General features: G+C 47.0%; 1 long non-coding RNA gene across 1 annotated transcript; it reads right to left on the bottom strand.

The window, feature by feature from the left end:
• Positions 1–12330: 12330 nt before the first annotated feature.
• LOC140398180 (uncharacterized) lies at positions 12331–16209 on the bottom strand. The gene is made up of 2 exons (XR_011937430.1): positions 15969–16209; positions 12331–13464 (listed from the first exon to the last, which is right to left on the bottom strand). It is a non-coding gene; the product is annotated as an uncharacterized lncRNA (long non-coding RNA).
• Between the last annotated feature and the right edge of the window lie 2674 nt (positions 16210–18883).

Here is an 18883-nt window from a genome sequence, read left to right as displayed (position 1 = left end):
GTTTGGAGCCCGCACCTTCATTTTTGAGGCTCCCGGGTGACCACTATAGATCGTAGTTCTGTGTAATTCCTTGGAGTAGAGGCCCCTATTATGGCCTGAACCTTCTCCTCCGAGGGTGCAGGCCGTCTCTGTTCACCCGCTATCACAACTATGTCGCTTTCACTCTAAAAAAAACATTTGTTTCTTTTCAGGTGAGTGCCAACCTGGGAGAACCATCTGAGAACCTCCTCTAGGTTTCCCGCATCCTCCTTGTCGGTGGTCCCCGTAATCAGCATGTCATCCTAATACACCGCTACCGTTGTCAGCCCCCGAAGTATCCCCTACATCAGCCTTTGGAAGATCGCAGGCGCTAAAGATAGAAGTAGGACTAGGGGGTGGTCAAGGAACAGAGTGGAGTAGTGAAAGACTGTTCCAGGGCAAGAGTTATACGACTGTCCAAGGGGGAGTCAGAGACTGTTCTGGGGCTGAGGCCATGCTGTCTGGGGCTTATTGAACAGACTGTCCTGGGGCTGAGACCAAGTGCAAGGACTGGGTATCCATAGTGGTTGTAAAACCTACTGGAAGGATAACTCCTCGGACTTGGATGTTTTAATCCTAATGAAGACCATCACCATCACGGTGAATGCACATTCTGAGGAGAAAGCTCAGTCACCTGTCTTCCTCCAGGGTGATATCACCCTGTCAGGGGTGTGCAAACTAAGGGATAGTCAAGGGCTGGAGATTACATAGCTGCCTTGTATGTGGCAGAGGACCATTCAACAGGAACTAACACTGATAGCTTCATTCAGAGATACAAGCAGAAATGAAGGATGCATGTTGCAGGCAATGCTGCCTTCCTGGTTTAATTACAATGAGGAGATGAAGGTGCCACTGCAGATTGAAACTGGTGGCTGGTTTAGCTCAGTGGGCTAGACAGCTGGTTTGTGATGCAGAGCAAGGCCAGCAGCGTGGGATCAATTCCCATACCAGCTGAGAATTCTGAATTCTCCCTCTGTGTACCCGAACAGGCGCCGGAATGTGGTGACTAGGGGCTTTTCACAGTAACTTCATTGCAGTGTTAATGTAAGCCTACTTGTGACAATAAAGGTTATTTATTTAACAGGTAACACAATCTCCCTGAGGAACAAGAGCTAGTGGGGGCCCAGAAAGACCCAGATGCTGACGAGGAGGGATCAAACTCACAAAGATATTTGGCATAAACAAGGGTTTACAGAAGACGAAGCTCATAAATGGAGGTGAGCGAATGACTTGTCTAGGGTCTCTGTGGGGGTATCACGAACGTAGAGGTAATCCAATACCAGTTACTCTGAACATTACCGGCGCACTGAATTTGTTTTCCAATGGATCCTTCCAGAACTCAACGGGGAGGTTTGTGGAATCACACAATTGGTGACACGTAAATGCATAAAGGAAGATTACAGGTACAGTTTTTGACAAGACTCACCATTATGTGAAGTTCCACATGGAGAAAGCAAGTCAGAACTGTGGGATTCACTGCAACCTCAGACTTCCTGCAAGTGCAATGCACCATCGACTGTACTCAAGTGGCCTTGAGAGCTCCCTGGCAGCAGCCTGTGAGATCTATTAATACCAAAGGATGCACTCTTTAAATAACTAGCTCATTTATGATCACAGAAAGAAGCTCATGCATGATTATTCTAGGCACCCAGGGAGCTTACGTGGATTGACTGTCAGTCTTACGGATGAATGGACAGTTGAAAGGGCATGCATGCCTGGTGTGTATGCAGAGCCCTCCCCAATAAAGTATTAAGTTGCAATTTATGCGTGATCTTACATGAGATGGTAATCTTGAAGTGGCTGACAGACATTGCTGATATCCCATCTGCTGGCAGTGTGTGATGTCCCTGTGGACTTTAGCCCTGAGACTTGCTGATGCCCTTATGATTGCCTGATGTTGGAGCATGGAGAAAGTTCACTTACCCTGATGGGGTAACTTGATACCTGAACTTTGCTGGGCAGTCCTTTTCCAGGTGCCACAAGCGCTGACCTGCATGGCAGCCTCCTCCCTCTGACTGGGTCGGCAGCATTAAGAACTTACCTTCCATTTGTAAAGTGGACAGTGGGCCCAGTGGCAGCTAGTTAGGATGGTGGAGACAGAGTGGTAATAATCCAGAGTGTCAGGCTGATGGGCTGGGAGCATGGGTGCAAATCCTATCATCAGCTGGTGAATCCGTAACCTCATGGCCTCGCATAACCCCCATTCTACCATTATCATCAAGCCTGGGGATCACAGACTCACAGGATCAATCTTCATTCAGTGAAGAGTGCTGGATGGAGTGCCAGGAGTAACACCAGGTATATCTAAAAATAATGTGTCAACCTGGTGAAACTAACACAAGACTATTCCGTGCCAAACAACAGTTTGTAAGTAGTATATGATAGACAAAGCTAAGCAATTCCCCAACAGCAGGTCAGATCTAAGCTCTGCAGCTCTGCCAACCCAGTCAGAAATAGTGGCGGATAATTAAACAACTCACTGGAGGAGCAGGTTCTACAACTATCCCCATCCACGATGATGGAGGAGCCCAGCACGTCAAAAGATAAGGCTGAAACATTCACAACGATTCTCATCTGGAAGTGCCGAGTGGATCATTCATCTCGGCCTCCTCCAGAGGTCCCCAGCATCACAGATGCCAATCTTCAGCCAATTCAATTCACTTCACATGATATCAAGAAACAGCAAAAGTCACTGCGTACTGCAAAGGCTATGGATCCTGTCAACATTTCAGCAATAGTACTGAAGACTTGTGCTCCAGAACTTGCCATGCGCCTAGCCAAGCTGTTCCAGTACAGCTACAACACTGGCATCTACCCGGCAATGTGGAAAATTGCCCAGATATGTCCTTCAACTGCTTCATCAATGACCTTTCCTCCATTATGAGGTCAGGAGTGGGAATGTTCACTGATGACTGCACAATGTTCAACACCATCCACCACTCCACAGATATTGATCCAGTATGTCCATTTGCAGAGCGACCGAGACAACGCTCAGGTTTGGGCTAATAAATGCCAGGTAATTTGCGCCAAAAAAGTGGCAGCAATAACCATATCCAACAAGAGAGAATCTAACCATCTCCCCATGACATTCAATGGCATTATGAATTTAAAAAACTAATCCCCGACTATTAACATCCCAGGGGGTTACCATTGACCAGAAATTGAACTGGACTAGCAATATAAATATTGTGGCTATAAGAGCAGGTCAGAAGCTTGAGATTCTGCAGAAAGTAACCCACCTCATAACTTGCCAAAGCCTGTCCGCGATCTACAAGGAACAAGTCAGGAGTGTGATAGAATACTCTCCACTTGCCTGGATGAGTGCAGCTCCAACAACACTCAAGAAGATTGACACCATCCAGGACAAAGCAACCAGTTTGTTTGGCACCCTTCCACCATCACAAACATTCACTCCCTCCACTACCGATGCACAGTGGCAGCCATGTGTACCATCTACAAGATGCACTGCAGCAATTCACCAAGTTCCTTTGACAGCACCTTCCAAACCCGCGACCAAGGCCGTCTCGAACAAAATAGGCAGCAGATACATGGGAATACTGCCTCCTGCAAATTCCCATGAAGTCACTCACCATCCTGACTTGGAATTATATCGCTGTTCCTTCACTGTTGCTGGGTCAAAATCCTGGAACTCCCACTCCTCCGCTTCACAGCACAATGGGTGTACCTACAACACCGAAGGGACTGCAATGGTTCAAGAGGGTGGCTCATTACCACCTTCCAAAGGGCAATTGGGGTTGGGCAATCAATCCTGACCCACACCCCGTCAATTAATTTATAAGCAATTGCTGAGCCGGTCCGACTGTTGGTAACTGTGGGCTCGCTTCTCTGTCAGGGCCCCAGAGCCTGTGGTAATATTGTGGCCATAGTATCTAAAGTGAGTAATGTACTTCTATGAGTTCTGACAGCATCGCCCATATACTCCATATTTATGTTGAGTTCAGGTTCACAGCGCCCAGGGACCCAGGTTCGATTCCCGGGCTTGGGTCGCTGTCTGTGCGGACTCTGCACGTTCTCCCCGTATCTGTGTGGTTTTCCTCCGGGTGCTCGAGTTTCCTCCCACAAGTCCCAAAAGACGTGCTTGCTAGGTGAATTGGACATTCTGAATTCTCTCTCCGTGTATGCGAACAGGCGCCAGAGTCTCATTTCCTTGATGCTTTTACACATCTAATTTATGCTCTGAAGTGAATACGTTTAGTGGTAAATATTTGAACATTTTTGCCCCTGGCAACACGCTGTGTGCACTGCGGTCATGTGGATGCCGGACGCTCAGGTAAATGCTAACACTTTTGCTGTTTCAGTTCAAATGTTTCAGGATTAAAAACAACAGATGATGTTGCTCAAGAAAGTGGCGACCAGGTTGTTGCCAGACTGGTGATCAGCCATTTCACCTGGTTGGATCCCACGTGGTTTTCAACCATCCGCAACCACTTTTTTGGATGAGTTTCCTTCATTGTGAGCCAATTCCGAAGCTGTCAATTCAGTCTGTTTACACTGGCAGGGGGGAGTTGGAAACTTGAACATTTGTCAAATCTGATTCCCACTTGGATGATAAGAGGCTGGGAATTTTCTGTCGAGAGGCACTACCCCGGAGAGTTGATACTGAAAATACATCAATTCTTCTGATGGCAAGTTGCAATCAAATTTTCTGCCAATCTTATCAGTCGCCACCCAAATGTAAAATGGGAGTATCGACCAACGTCATTGTTGAGTGGGGTTTGAGTGACATTTCACTGCCTCGCTGGGGAAGCCTGCCAGAAAGATGACTTTCAATGTCACAGAAAAACGCCAGAAGGTTATTCCATATGAGGTAGATGGAAGAGGGTGACTCAGATCCACCCATATCCCTGCCCACATGTGCAGTCAAGTGGCAGGCATGGCTGAAGATGTCAGTGCTGCTGACTGCCACATCTACCGTGCCCACAATGGTGGGCCAGTGTTAAAAAAAAAATCAACGATCTGACCACAACAGGGAAGGCAGAACACTCTGGTAGCATATTATAATTTATTTCCTTATGTAAGGTGAATATCACACTAAGATTTCTTGAGCTGGAGCTCCTTTTAATTGACCTTGCAAAAACCTGGAAACATGCAGAAAAGTAACTCAGGTTATTTTCCAACCTGGGGTGACTGTGTGGAGTTTGCACTTTCTCCCCGTGTCTGCGTGGGTTTTCTCCGGGTGCTCCGGTTTCCTTCCACAGTCCACAGATGTGCAGGTTAGGTTGACTGTCCATGCTAAATTGCCCTTAGTGTCCAAAAGGTTCATTGAGGCTGAAGAGTTACAGGGATGGCTGGGAGAGTGGACCTAGGTAGCGTGCCTTTTCAGGGTGTTGGTGCAGACTTGATGGGCCGAATGGCCTCCTTCTGCACTGTAGGGATTCTATAATTCTAAGGTGGGGGAGGGTCGAAGAGGAAGATGGAAGAGAAAGTGACAGGGGGGTGGGGGGGTTGCAGATGAAACACACAGACTCTGGATTGGTTCTCCAACTTGATCTCATTCAACTTCTCAAGGGCAATTAGGGATGGGCAATTAGTGTTGGCATAGCCACCGATACCCACATCCCATGAATGACGAGACAGAAAACTGCCAGGTGAATAGAAAATCAGAGCTTCTCCCCGGCACTATTTCCTGAGAATGCACCCGGCCCATCACCTCAAAGCAGAATCACCATCAGCCGACTCTCCTTAACTGGGCGGATTTCACCTGGGCACCACCCCAACCCCGGGTCATCTCCTCCAACTTCACTATCCGGTTTCCGGGAGACTCTGAAGTAGTGAGGGCGGTGCCTACACCTCTCCAGACAGACTGACCATAAGCCAGGCATGGACTGAGTCAGTGAAGTGCAATTTGATGATGACAGTCCTGAGGATTGCTGGTTGGTAATCAAATACTGGGCTCCAGCAGCAACATGAAGCTGGCATATCTCCATGTCGACTTAAGTATCTGTAATGATAGGGCTGTTGGTACTGTAGGTTGAGATGAATTTGGGCAGGGTCAATAGATGTTCAGAAAGGTTCAAGAAAATTTGGACACTTTTTGCACTCATTTATGTGACTCATTTATGCCCAAGCGTCTGTCGTCTTTCAGACTTTTGTATTTAGCACCGATTGTGTGTCTCTGAATTCAAATACACAGAGAATGCCATGCCAAAACCATTAAATACAATCATGCACACATACCTTCTGTGTGATTCACATGATTTAAATGAGAAAAATAAGACCTGGCGTACAGGTCATTTTGTATAGTTTTGGCTGCCGCTATGTTTCCCTTTTCTGTGTGTGTGAGACCGAGTGTGAGATAGGTACAAGAGAGACATGCAAGCTCAAAGACAGGGATTAAAAAGACAAAAAGAGGGGCAGAAAACAGAAAAAATATATGAACAATACTAGAGGTAAAATAATACAATCGCAACACCCTGATTTTGATGACCCAGAAAGAGAGAAATAAAGAAAATGGACACAAAAACAGTAAACAGAAAATGAAAAGCAGACAAAAAAAATGAGAGGAGACAAATATAAAGCAGAAAAAAACATGCATTATTTGACTTACCGTCGTAATTTAAAAATGTGGATATTTGAAGAAATACATGATAGATAAATAATTTTAAATAACATGTGTTAATCTGAAAAACAAGCATTACATTATTCTTCACTCCAAAAAATAATCTGAATTAAATAAGCACCCCCACAAAAGGATTTAAATTTATCTTCCGTGAAGATGTATAACAAGATTTCGATTTCGATTTATTGTCACGCGTACCAAGGTACAGTGAAAAGGATTGTTCTGCATACAGTCCAGGCAGATCATTCCATACATGAGAAACACAGGACATCCGATAAATACACAATGTAAATACACAGGCATAGACATGGGTTGAAGCATTCGGAGTAGTGGTACTCAGTAGAGCAGATGTGTGGAGAGATCAGTTCAGTCCTTAAGGGGGTCATTCAGGAGTTTGGTAAAAGTGGGGAAGAAGCTATTTTTGAATCTGTCGTACGTGTTCTCAGACTTTTTTATCTCCTGCCTGATGGAAGAGGTTGGAAGAGATAATAACACGGGTGGGAGGGGTCTTTGATTATGCTGCCCGCTTTCCCAAGGCAGCGGGAGGTGTACACAGAGTCAATGGGTGGGAGGTGGGTTCGCATGATGGACTGGGCTGTGTTCATGACTCTCTGTAGTTTCTTAAGGTCTTGGGCCGAGCAGTTGCCATACCAGATAGGATGCTTTCTATGGTGCATCTGTAAAAATTGGTAAAAGTCAATGTGGACATGCCGAATTAACTTCTGAGGAAGTATAGGCGCTGTTGTGCTTTCTTGGTCGTAGCATCCTCATGAGTGGACCAGGAAAGATTGTTGGTGATGTGCACACCTAGGAATTTGAAGCTGTCAACCATCTCCACCTCGGCACTATTGATGCAGACAGAGGTGTGTGCAATATTTTGCTTTCTGAAGTCCATGACCAGCAAACTTGTGGATTGAATTGGAGCCAAATTGTATCACACAGTTGTGTGTGTATAGGGAGTTAATAGGGAGCTAAATATGCAGCCTTGCGGGGCCCCGGTATTGAGGGCTAACTAGTGGAGTGCAGTACAAGATTTTCAGATTCACTGACCAGGCAGCACGGTGGCACAGTGGTTAGCACTGCTGCTTTGCAGCGCCAGGGGCCTGGGTCCAATTTTGGACTTGAGTGACCGTCTGTATGGAGTTTGTACTGTCTCCCCACATCTGTGTGGGTTTCTTCCGGGTGCTCCGGTTCCCTCCCATACTCCAAAGATGTGCAGGTTAGGTGGGGTTATGGGGGTAGGGTGGGGGTGTGGGCCTAGGTAAGGTGCTCTTTCAGAGGGTCGGTGCAGACTCGATGGGCCAAATGGTCACCTTGCGCACTGTAGGAATTATATGGTTCTGTTCAGCTTGCAGTGTTATATAAACACCAGTACCCTCTACTGGCAATAGAGGATGCCAAACTCAAATCTGAAGCATCCCTTCACCTAGACGCTGTTCTGCAAGACTCATATCTCGAGTCATCAGTTTCAACCTCATTTCACTCCAGCTGGAGATTCGAGACTATAACCACTTAGAGATCAAATGTCCACCTCTACTCCAAGATGGTCATTTAAAACTAACCTCTTTGAACAAACGTTTGGTCACTAGTCCTCATTTAATTTTTAATAATCTTTATTATTGTCACAAGTAGGCTTACATTAACACTGCAATGAAGTTACCATGAAAAGCCGCTAGTCGTCACACTCTGGCGCCTGTTCGGGTGCATGGAGGGAGAATTCAGAATGTCCAAATTACCTAACAGCACGTCTTTCGGGACTTGTGGGAGGAAAACAGTGCACCCGGAGGAAACCCACGCAGAAACGGAAAGAACATGCAGACTCCACACAGACAGTGACCCAACCCGGGATTCGAACCTGGGACCTTATATCTCCTATATCATATCTCCTTATTGGCACAATGTCAAATGCTGTCTCATGACGATCCTGTGAAGCACCTTGGAATGCTGCGCTAAATTAAAGGCACTATATAAATGCAAGTTATCATATAGGGCATGTGTTAGAAATGTTAAACTGATTGCAAAGAGACATCCAGTCAGAAAGGTGAAGAAAAATAAAGGGGCCAAAAGTGATGTCTGACCATTTATCCACCAAATTTGTCAAGCACAGTGTTGGAAGTAAGTCGAAACAAACTATTCAACCTATTCTCTGGTGAGGGCAAACTCACCACATATCTGCACCTACGGATGCAACAATCTTCAGAAGGACATTAAGAAAATCCTAGATTAGTGCAGGGCAGAAGGCCCATCGAGTATGCAGGTTTCTTTCAAAGAAAAATCCAGTTAGTCCCACTCACCCACGTTGTCTCCATATCCCTGCAAAGAGTTTTTTTTCAACTATTCATCCAGTTTCCTTTTGTTGTCTACCAGTATCAGGCGCTGCATTTCAAATCCTAATCATAGAAAGGGCAGCACGGTAGCATTGTGGTTAGCACAAATGCTTCACAGCTCCTGGGTCCCAGGTTCGATTCCCCACTGGGTCACTGTCTGTGCGGAGCCTGCACGTTCTCCCCGTGTGTGCATGGGTTTCCTCCGGGTGCTCCGGTTTCCTCCCTCAGTCCAAAGATGTGCGGGTAAGGTGGATTGGCCATGCTAAATTGTCCTTAGTGTCCAAAATTGCCCTTAGTGTTGGGTGGGGTTACTGGGTGGAGGTGTGGGCTTGGGTAGGGTGCTCTTTCCAAGAGCTGGTGCAGACTCGATGGGCAGAATGGCCTCCTTCTGCACTGTAAATGCTATGAAAAAATTCTATGAAAACTCATTTTCTTCATGTCCCCTCTGGCTCTTTTGCCAATGGCTTTGAATCTGTGCCCTTCAGAGGTTTTCCTGGCACCATGCCCTAAGGTGGCATGGGCGACCGTGGACTTTCATTTGATTGATAAATGATTGTACTGGAAAAGTTCTGCTGCTGATTGAAGTTTTGCTGAACAGGGAGCTGTCCCACTCACATCACCTGCTACCAGACGTAAAGGCCACATTATGAACACATCTTCTATGGTTATCAAGTCTGATCCTGAGATAAGGATTGCTACCACTGTGCCACAAGGCCTTCATTAGGAACATTTGCTCTACGTAAACTCTTCTTGATTTTTAAGACTTCTATCGAACGTCTTCTTATCCACCTTTGCTCGAAGGCAAACAATACCAACTTTTCCAAACAACCCACGTCTCTCTTATCCCTCATGCCTGGAACCATTGTGGTAAGAAATTAAAATGACACACTACCTTGGGGGGCAGCATGGTAGCGCAGTGGTCAGCACTGCTGCCTATGGCGTTGAGGACCTGGGTTTGATCCCGGCCCCGGGTCAATGCCCGTCTGGAGTTTGTACATTCTCCCCGTGTCTGCATGGGTCTCACCCCCCACAACCCAAAGATGTGCAGGGCAGGTGCATTGGCCACGCTAAATTGCCCCTTAATTGGGGAAAAAATAATTGGGAACCCTAAATTTATTTTTAAAATGTCTGGCACCCAGAGTTAGATCCAATCCTCCAGCCGAGGCTTCAGGTTGAATTGGCATAATTATTTGACCTTTGCGTCTAAGTAGCTCTGTTTATTAAGCTTGTGGTCCTTGTCTTCAGAATCTCAGAGCACATTGGAAGGTCTTGAGGGGCGTGGATAATGTAGGTGTAACGGGCTGTTTAAATGGGACTATAGAAAGTGGCTTTTAACTCACAGGGTGGGACACTGGAGTGAATTAATACAGCTCTCCCACTCTGAAGGGCTTTATAGGAGGAAGGACTGATAGTAAAGGATGACACCTCGCCAGAGAGCTACCCTGCCTGGCAGGCTACAGAATAACAGCTTACATGAATGTATATTTAACATCCCAAATCCTCTAGAGTGTGCAGGAAAGCACATTCGGCGGGGCTTCGCTTGTGACAAGATGGGGCGATTGATGTATTTCGATTGAAGAGTCAATGACACCGCTGGAGCGAACATTTTCTCTGTCGCTAGGTGTCAGCAGTTTACTGCGCTAGTGCCGAGCACAATTATTCGGATTGGGGTTTGCCCCTCCCTCTTGCTGTGCCTCAAGGGACACTGTCCAATTCTCCCCGCTCGCTATTCTGCTTGGTTTACGCTTTTGGGACAGAAAGACTGAGTCGACCACCCCTATCCACCCCGTAGAAGTAAGACATAAATAACTTAAGGTGCGGCCAAATGCCACATTGGCAGACAGCAGTCACGCCGCAGTGTGAGCGTAGCAGATGGAGATAACCTTTTAAGCCCCTTTCCACCCGCCCTTTGTTGGTGTTTCGCTACTGCACGATCACTTTCAATATCTGGGGGCAATTATTCTCTGTTGCGGCTTGCGGAGATCTTGTTAATATTGGCGAGAATAAATATATATTTACAGAACCATTAATGTGCCACCACTTATTGGCTACCGCGAGGGCACTTATTGCCCTTGAGCAGAGCCGGGACTTTGTGCCAATTGTAAGAGATTTGAAACGATTAAAGATGTTAAGGGGTGTGAGGATAGTGCGGGGCAAACGCAGCTGAGGTTGAAGATTGTGGGCTAGTCGATTGGAGGGGCCGAATGGCCTGCCTCTGCTCCTGTTTTCTCTGTTTAGTTGTTGATCTAGGCCACCCTGCTGCCCTCAGTGAGTCAGACCTTGTTAATTATCGGTAAGTGACAGTGACCCATTTCCAGGGTCAACTCCGGCACCCCCTCACTGCCCCAGTGGAGATCTTGCTGGATTATTTTATAAACTCCTGTTTGTTTGTTTGGGGGGGGGGGGGGGGGAATTAAATCATCAATCTGACACGGAAACGGTTTCTTCCTAATGGATGATTTAAAAAAAAAGACAAAATACTGGACCTCTGGGCAATATAAGATGTTGTAATTAACACACAAAGTGCCCTGATATATGTGCAGTGTCAATGGGCGACACAGTGAGGAATATTTATGCTTTTTTTTGTGTGACCAAAAGCAGATGAATCAATCTGGCAGAGGGTGTGGAAAAGTGGAAAAGTCCCGAGGTGCTCCTCCCTGTCCCGGTTTACCGGCGCTGCGGAGAGGGCGGTGTGAGCCGGGGCTGCCGTGGGGAACGGCAGGGCTGGGGATAGATTCCAGTCCAACTTCACACCGTCCAAAAATAAAATAAACCTAATGGTAGCCTGGACATATCTGAACTTGCAAACCTGCAGCAAGTAGCTCGATGTAGTAAAGTTTAATAGTTTATAAAACAATCCCAGGATATTAAATAAACAGCAAGGGGACAATTGGTCTCGTTTGCTTTAAAGTGTTCCCTGTTGTCACTCCCGGGTTGCGACTCTGATGCTAACCTCACCCTCAAAGCCTCGCCGTGTTAAATATGAATGTGCCAGCATTATTGCGCTCTCAATTTGGCAAACGCCGGTACAGGCGGGACACGATGCAAAACGCCAGCTTGATGGTTTCATTTTTGCACAAAAAACCCCCCCAAAGATTTAAAAACGAAATAATCGACTCGGATCTCTATCACACCAGCAACGGGCTTGCAACGAAAAAGTGTCCCTGGCGTTGGGCGAGAGCCGCTTGTTAATTGTTAGCAGTGGTCAGTTTCACTGAGGGTCCTGTGCCCATCACGATTTCAGTGGTAAAATGAGTCTGGTGTGTGTATAAAACGACATTTGCAGTTATTTGAAAGGACACCCTGCATTCTTATGATAGAAACATCTTACCATAAAAAATAAGAAACGGGCGATGGAGGGTAGGAGAATGTGCGGAGTGCGTGGATTGGAGGGAATACGGACACTTTCAAAAAGCATTGTTTTTATTATTGCTCATGCACCAGAACGAAATTGAAAGCAATGAACAAAAACACAATTAATTCAAAACGCCAGCATGGTGCTGTCCATGTACAGAAGGCAAGTGCTCTCTCTGACGGTGAATTGAAATCCGGACCCTCAATTTCTTCCAGAGCAGGGAAGTTCAACAAGCAGAAATCCTGGAAAGAATAATCACTTTGGAACGAATAAGGATGGCGCTACAGATGAGGTGTCAGAGATGACAGAGCGCCGAGCAGGGCCGCAAGGAAGCCCTGGTATCATTCAGCGGGGAACACATACTTAATAATCAGGGTTCTGCAGAATGAAATAGAGGGGTGGTGGGTGAGGGTGAGGGTCGCCACTTGTAAGTTTCAGCTCCCACTGTCTGGTCGAATAAAGGACTGAACCATGCCACGCCCACAACCTGCCATGTTTGACACCAAATCAGGCACAAATATTACGTTTGACAACCGAACGATGATATAAAGTGCGCCCGGAGGTGCAGGACATCGACCCTGAACGTGCACGTGGGGTTGGGGGCCATTCGGGGCAAAAATGACCATGTGGGGCGAAAATTATGGATATCTTTGTGCCTCGCCAGCTCGACTCTCCAAAGGTTGCTAAAATCACAAAAATGTGCTCAATCCTGCATAAAGTTCCACACTTTACATTGTATTTTATTCCATTGGAGTCTTTATTAGATGAAAATGCACAGTGTTTCAAAAAGAGAGTGCTCTTTTTGTCTAGGCTTTGAATATTCAAATTGAAAGTATCGCGCAATCATTCATTGTCAAATCATTGGATTGTGGAGGTTTTAAAAAGGTCGGCATATGTGCAGCAAAAGTCTAAGTTATATCCCAAGCTATAGTGCAATTATTTTGTTTGTGTATTGTTTGAATTTCAGTGCTGCGGGAAGCACATTGCCTTAATTTTAAGAATATTGCTCTCTTGTCAACAAATCTGAAGGAAAAGGTTCATTGAGTGAGGCAACTCAAAGCTTCTTGTCCTGAAACAAACTGACAGTTTAATAATCCCATCATGTCTGGTAAGGCAATTTTTTTTCCCCCTCTTGAAGATTTTTTTTGCACGGATTTTCTTATCTTGTCTGGCTTAGTGTTCACCTGTAAAAAGAAAGAAATCAACATTTTACTGGGATGCTATTGCATACATGTTCAAATCCGTTAGCTGTCTAATTTTCTTCAGTACAACAGGCACCAGGTTAAATATTACATTGGCTGCTTAATTTTTGAGGGGTGCAATCGATTGTAAACAGTCCCCAGTAACGTTAAATAGTGACGAGGTGCTGCTACGGGCTGCTGTTGTGTTTGCAGTAGTTTATTGATCACTTTTTTGCACCCACTGGGCAAAGCTAGCATCTAAACATTGGTGGGAAGGAATGGCTTAGAGATTGCGTGCATTGTTAAGTGTGTCTCTCCGATGTTCAAACTTTTCCTGGCTTCACTTCTTCCCAAAACTTTAGTGAGCTACTTTTAAAAAAAAAATGAGATTTACGTTTTGTTCCCCTCCTCCTGCTCCACTCAAGTTAGACAGACACGTGCTTCCACAAAGCAGAAGTTTTAATGAAAGGGAAAGGAACAACATCATTCGGCGTTTGCCTGGCTGTGCTTTAGAGTTCTTTTAACCTAGTCACTTTCTCTCGCCATCAGAGCTGGGGCTTTGGTGCGCAGCCACTCAAACAAGTCGTCTTTTAAACGTTCAAAGTTCTTGCAATATCCACCCAGGGAAGGGTGTGTGTGTATGTGTGGAGGTTTTTTTTTGAAACACAAACGTTGAGTTCCATTCTTCACATATTCATCGACTCTCATCGACTGTTGCTAAAATAGAGTTATAGTTTTTTTTTCAATGCAAAAATCTCGACACTTCGGTGCACGTTAAACGCGGAAAGAAGCGGCAGAATTGTTTTATTGTTTTACACACCGGATGAGTTGGTGTTTAACGATAGTGTGCGTTTGCATGCCCGGGACAACGGGGGGCGCATTTGAACAGTTAACAATCCTGTCAGCTTTCTATATCTTGCTGTCCCCCCAAAAAAACACACACACACTGGGGGCCGTGGACAGCTTGGTGGGAAGTTATTTTATTTACAATAACACGTCCCCAGGAGTAAGAAAGAGACATTTTGGTACATATCGGCTCGTGGGGACCTGGTTGGACTTTGTGAATGATTTATTTTTGTCCTCGCCATTTCCGTAATTCGATATATTTCTTCCCCTCACTCCTATCTTTCTTACTCAAGCCAACCGGGCTTTTTTAAGTGCCCCCGCCACCAGGAAAAGCCTTCAATGTTGCCAGTATTCGGTGATCAGTACAAGATGCCCGGGTTTACCCACTGTTCAGTGGGCAGCCTCGCCCGTGTGCCAATCGAGAGAAGTCCCCCAAGTGAGAGAGTGAGAGGGATGAGAGAGAGAGTGAATGAGAGAGAGAGTGAGTGAGAGACAGTGAGTGAGAGAGTGAGTGAGAGTGAGAGTGTAAGAGAGTGAGTGAGAGTGAATAAGTGAGTGAGTGAGAGAGAGAGTGAGAGTGAATGAGTGAGTGAGAGAGAGTGAGAATGAGAGTGAGTGAGGGAGTGAGAGAGAAAGAGTGAGACAGTGAGTGTGAGTGAGTGAGAGAGAAAGAGAGAGAGATTGAGAGAGTGAGAGTGAGTGAGAGAGTGAGTGAGAGAGAGTAAGAGAGAGTGAGTGAGAGAGAGTGAGAAAGAGAGTGAATGAGAGAGAGATTGAGACAGTGAGAAAGAGTGAGAGTGAGAGTGTGAGTGAGTGAGAGAGTGAGAGAGAGTGAGAGAGAGAGAGAGAGAGTGAGAGAGAGTGAGAGTGAGACAGACTGAGACAGAGTGAGAGTGAGAGAGAGTGTGAGAGAGATTGAGAGAGTGAGTGAGAGTGACTGAGAGAGAGTGAGTGAGATAGAGTGAGTGAGAGAGAGAGATAGAGTGAGTGAGAGTGAGATAGAGTGAGTGAGAGAGAGAGAGTGAGACAGAGTGAGAGAGAGAGTGAGAGAGAATGAGTGAGAGAGAATGAAAGAGAGTGAGTGAGAGTGAGAGTGCGATAGTGAATGAGAGTGAGATAGAGTGAGTGAGAGAGTGAGACAGAGTGAGAGAGAGAGTAAGAGAGAGTGAGAGAGTGAGTGAGAGAGAGACTGAGTGGGTGAGTGAGCGAGACTGAGTGAGTGAGATAGAGTGAGACAGAGTGAGAGAGAATGAGAGAGAAAGAGTGAGAGAGTGAGAGAGAGAGTGAGTGAGAGAGTGAGTGAGAGAGAGATTGAGACAGAGTGAGAAAGAGTGAGTGTGTGAGAGTGAGTGAGAGTAAGAGAGAGTGAGTGAGAGAGAGTGAGAGAGAGTGAGAGATTGAGAGTGAGACAGAGAGCGTGAGAGAGATTGAGAGAGTGAGACTGAGAGAGAGCGAGTGAGTGTGAGAGAGAGAGTGAGAGTGAGTGAGTGAGAGAGTGAGAGTGAGAGAGAGTGTGAGAGAGAGAGAGAGTGAGCGCCGGGGCAACAGGCTAATTCCAAGCCCAGGTTACTCATTTAACTCTCTTCTCTCCTGCCGTCCACACACACTCACCCAGAGACTCTGGCCCTTTGCTCGCCCTCTCCTGACCGTTTTTAACTCACCGATTTCGTAATCATTTTTCAACCCTGTCGTTTATATTATATAAACTTAAAGCCCTGCAAACCAACCGCTTGTGTTGCGGGAGCGGACGGCAGCCGGCAACCTCCTGTTTCCGACTCAGTTGGTTGGTAGGAGCTGAGCGCAGACTGTGCTAACTTCGCAAACTGACAGGGGGAGAGAGCGAGGGGGCGAGGGCATCAGCAGCGCGGCTGGGGGGGCCACAGAAATTGTTCCTTTGGTCGGTGGGGGAAGCAAAAGCTGCATTACTCCAGGGGGGAGAATTGGGCTTTTATTTTTCTTCCTTCTTCCTGAAAAATATTGAGGGTCGATTGAGCCTGGGCGAGCGCTGTTAACTCTTTCCATGCCGAGTCGTTCACAAGTCACCAGAATGACCAGACAGGCAGCGATGGGCATTGAGTGTGTGTCAGTCACTCTGCTGGGGAGGGGGAGAGGCAGGAATCCACTCCGGGTTCAAGTGCTTCCGTCTGTTCCATGGGTCAAATGTGGCCAACTGCGGGAGGGGCAAAGTAGCTGCTTAACCAGAGATGGTGGCGGAGCGGTTAGACAAGCGGAATTAACCTGACAGTGCACAGCACCATTCCATAGGGGCTGTGGCCAAAGATAAATATCTCTGTGTGTGCAAAGTTAGCCAACAACAGCCGATAGGCTGGCTCGCCCAGTTCCACTGAAAAGATGGGGAGGGGGTGGAGGGGGAGTGGAGGAGGAGGGGAGGGGGTGGAGGAGGAGGGGGTGGAGGAAGAGGGGAGGGGGTGGAGGAGTAGGGCAGGGTGTGGAGGAGGAGGGGAGGGGAGGGGGAGGAGGGTGAAGGAGGTGGGGGAGGGGAGGAGGTGGAGGATGGGTGGAGGGGTGGAGGAGGGGAGGGGCTGGAGGGGAGGGGAGGAGGTGAAGGAGGAGGAGGGGGGGGGGGGGGCTCTAAAAAGAACCCCAGGCGTCCCGGGTTGCTGCTTGCAGATGAATGGAGCAGATGAACCAGTCAGACACCAGCACAAGTTCCCGGGAGGCGACAGAGTTCTCTGCCTCAACACCCCCGCCCCAAAAAATCCAACTTAAATCCACCACTGCTGCAAGAGGGGGTCCTGGCCACACAGAGACTGCATTGCTATTTCTGAAATCTATATTTGTATATTTCTTGAAAAGCCCCCAATAACTGGAAACAAAGCAAGTGGCCGAAACTGTTAAGTAATTGCAAATTGCCCTTTGTGATTTCTCCTCCCAAGAATTTGACACATGGCTCCTCGCCCGCGTCCATTTAACTATTCCAACAACAAAAAAATGGGTCGATCCGAAAGCAAAATGTTAAGTGGCGCTTAGACGTGTGCCTTTCACAAGGCGTGGAGGTTTCTGCTGAAGAGACTGGATTGATCTCAGTCTAGGTGTCAATCCCCTAATCGAGCTGGCCCCTCAGGCGAAACAGTTGTGGACAGGTAGCGTGCAGCTCCGGTTTAATGCGGTTTCAAGATTTGAGATATTATCAGACTCGCACAGTGCTCCAACTGTAGGCTTAGCGCCACTCATTGAACTGGCTCCTGGCCGGGGGGAGAGAGAAATTGGAAACAAATCCAAGCACGTTTTGTTTCCAGAATGGGGCGCAGTGGTCAGCACTGCTGCCTCACAGCTCCAGGGTCGCAGGTTCGATCCCAGTCTTGGGTGTCTGTGTGGAGTTTGCACGTTCTCCCCGTGCCTGCGTGGGTTTCCTCCCACAGTCCAAAAATGCGCAGATTAGGAGGATGGGCCATGCTAAATTGCCCCTGAGTGTCCAAAAGGTAATGTGGGGTTACGGGACAGGGCAGGGGTGTGGGTCCAAAGTAGGGTGCTCTGAAATCATAGAGTTTGCAGTGCAGAAGGAGGCCATTCGGCCCATCGAGTTTGCACCTGGCCTTGGAAAGAGCAGCCTACCTCAGCCCATCCCTCCACCCTATCCCTGGAACCCCACTTAACCTTTTTTGGACACCAAGGGCAATTTAGCATAGCCAATCCACCTAACCTGCACATCTTTGGACTTTGGGAGGAAACCGGAGCACCCGGAGGAAACCCACGCAGACACGGGGAGAATGTGCAGAGTCCGCACAGACAGTGATCCAAGCCGGGAATCGAACCTGCGACCCTGGAGCTGCGAAGCAACTGTGCTAACCACTGTGCTACCATGCTGCCCTCTTTCAGAGGGTCGGCAGCGACTCAATGGGCCGAATGGCCCCCTTTGGCGCTGTAGCGATTCTAGGATTCCGTGAAAATGCTGGAAAAACCTCAGCAGGTCTGCAGCAGTCTGTTCAGCCAGAAACCATGTTAATTGTGTGGGGTCTCAATGACTCTTCTTCCCAGCTCTGGAACTGAACTGGAAACGTTAACCCAGTTTCTCGCTCCACAGATGCTGCCAGACCTGCTGGGGTTCTCCAGCGTGTTCTATTTTGTGTTTTTGTTTTGGATCTCAAGCATCTGGCAGCATTTTGCTTTTCTGATAAACCAACGTGTTTAGGCGAGTAAGTGGCGTTGCGTCAGTTGTTTACCTGAAAATGTGGAAGAAGCAGATTCAAAAGTGACTTTCAAAAGGAAATGACTTTAAAATTAAAAAACAAACAAACAGGCCTGTAGGAAAATAACTGGTGGGGCGGGGGGGGGGGGGGGGGGGGGCACTAATTAGATAGCTCAGTTATCACCTTGGTGCTAAACTATACATTACATTTGTGTCAATTTTAAACACTTTAAAAAAGGATTAGAAACAAAAATCTCCACTTTTTTTATTTCAACAGGAATTTGGTGGAATTTCTGACATGGTTTTGGTTTTCAAGTTGTTAATGTTTCAGCAAATCCCGAGTTCGTTAATTAAAGCAGGAGGGACCAACAGAAATGTGCACACTCCCACATTTGGAACAAAGACAGCATTCTTTTGTTCTGAATC

Source organism: Scyliorhinus torazame, chromosome 21 (genome assembly GCF_047496885.1).
Source record: "Scyliorhinus torazame isolate Kashiwa2021f chromosome 21, sScyTor2.1, whole genome shotgun sequence".
NCBI classification, from domain to species: Eukaryota; Metazoa; Chordata; class Chondrichthyes; order Carcharhiniformes; family Scyliorhinidae; genus Scyliorhinus; species Scyliorhinus torazame.
Note: the sequence above shows the minus strand (reverse complement) of the source record. Positions and strands in the feature narration are given on the sequence as shown.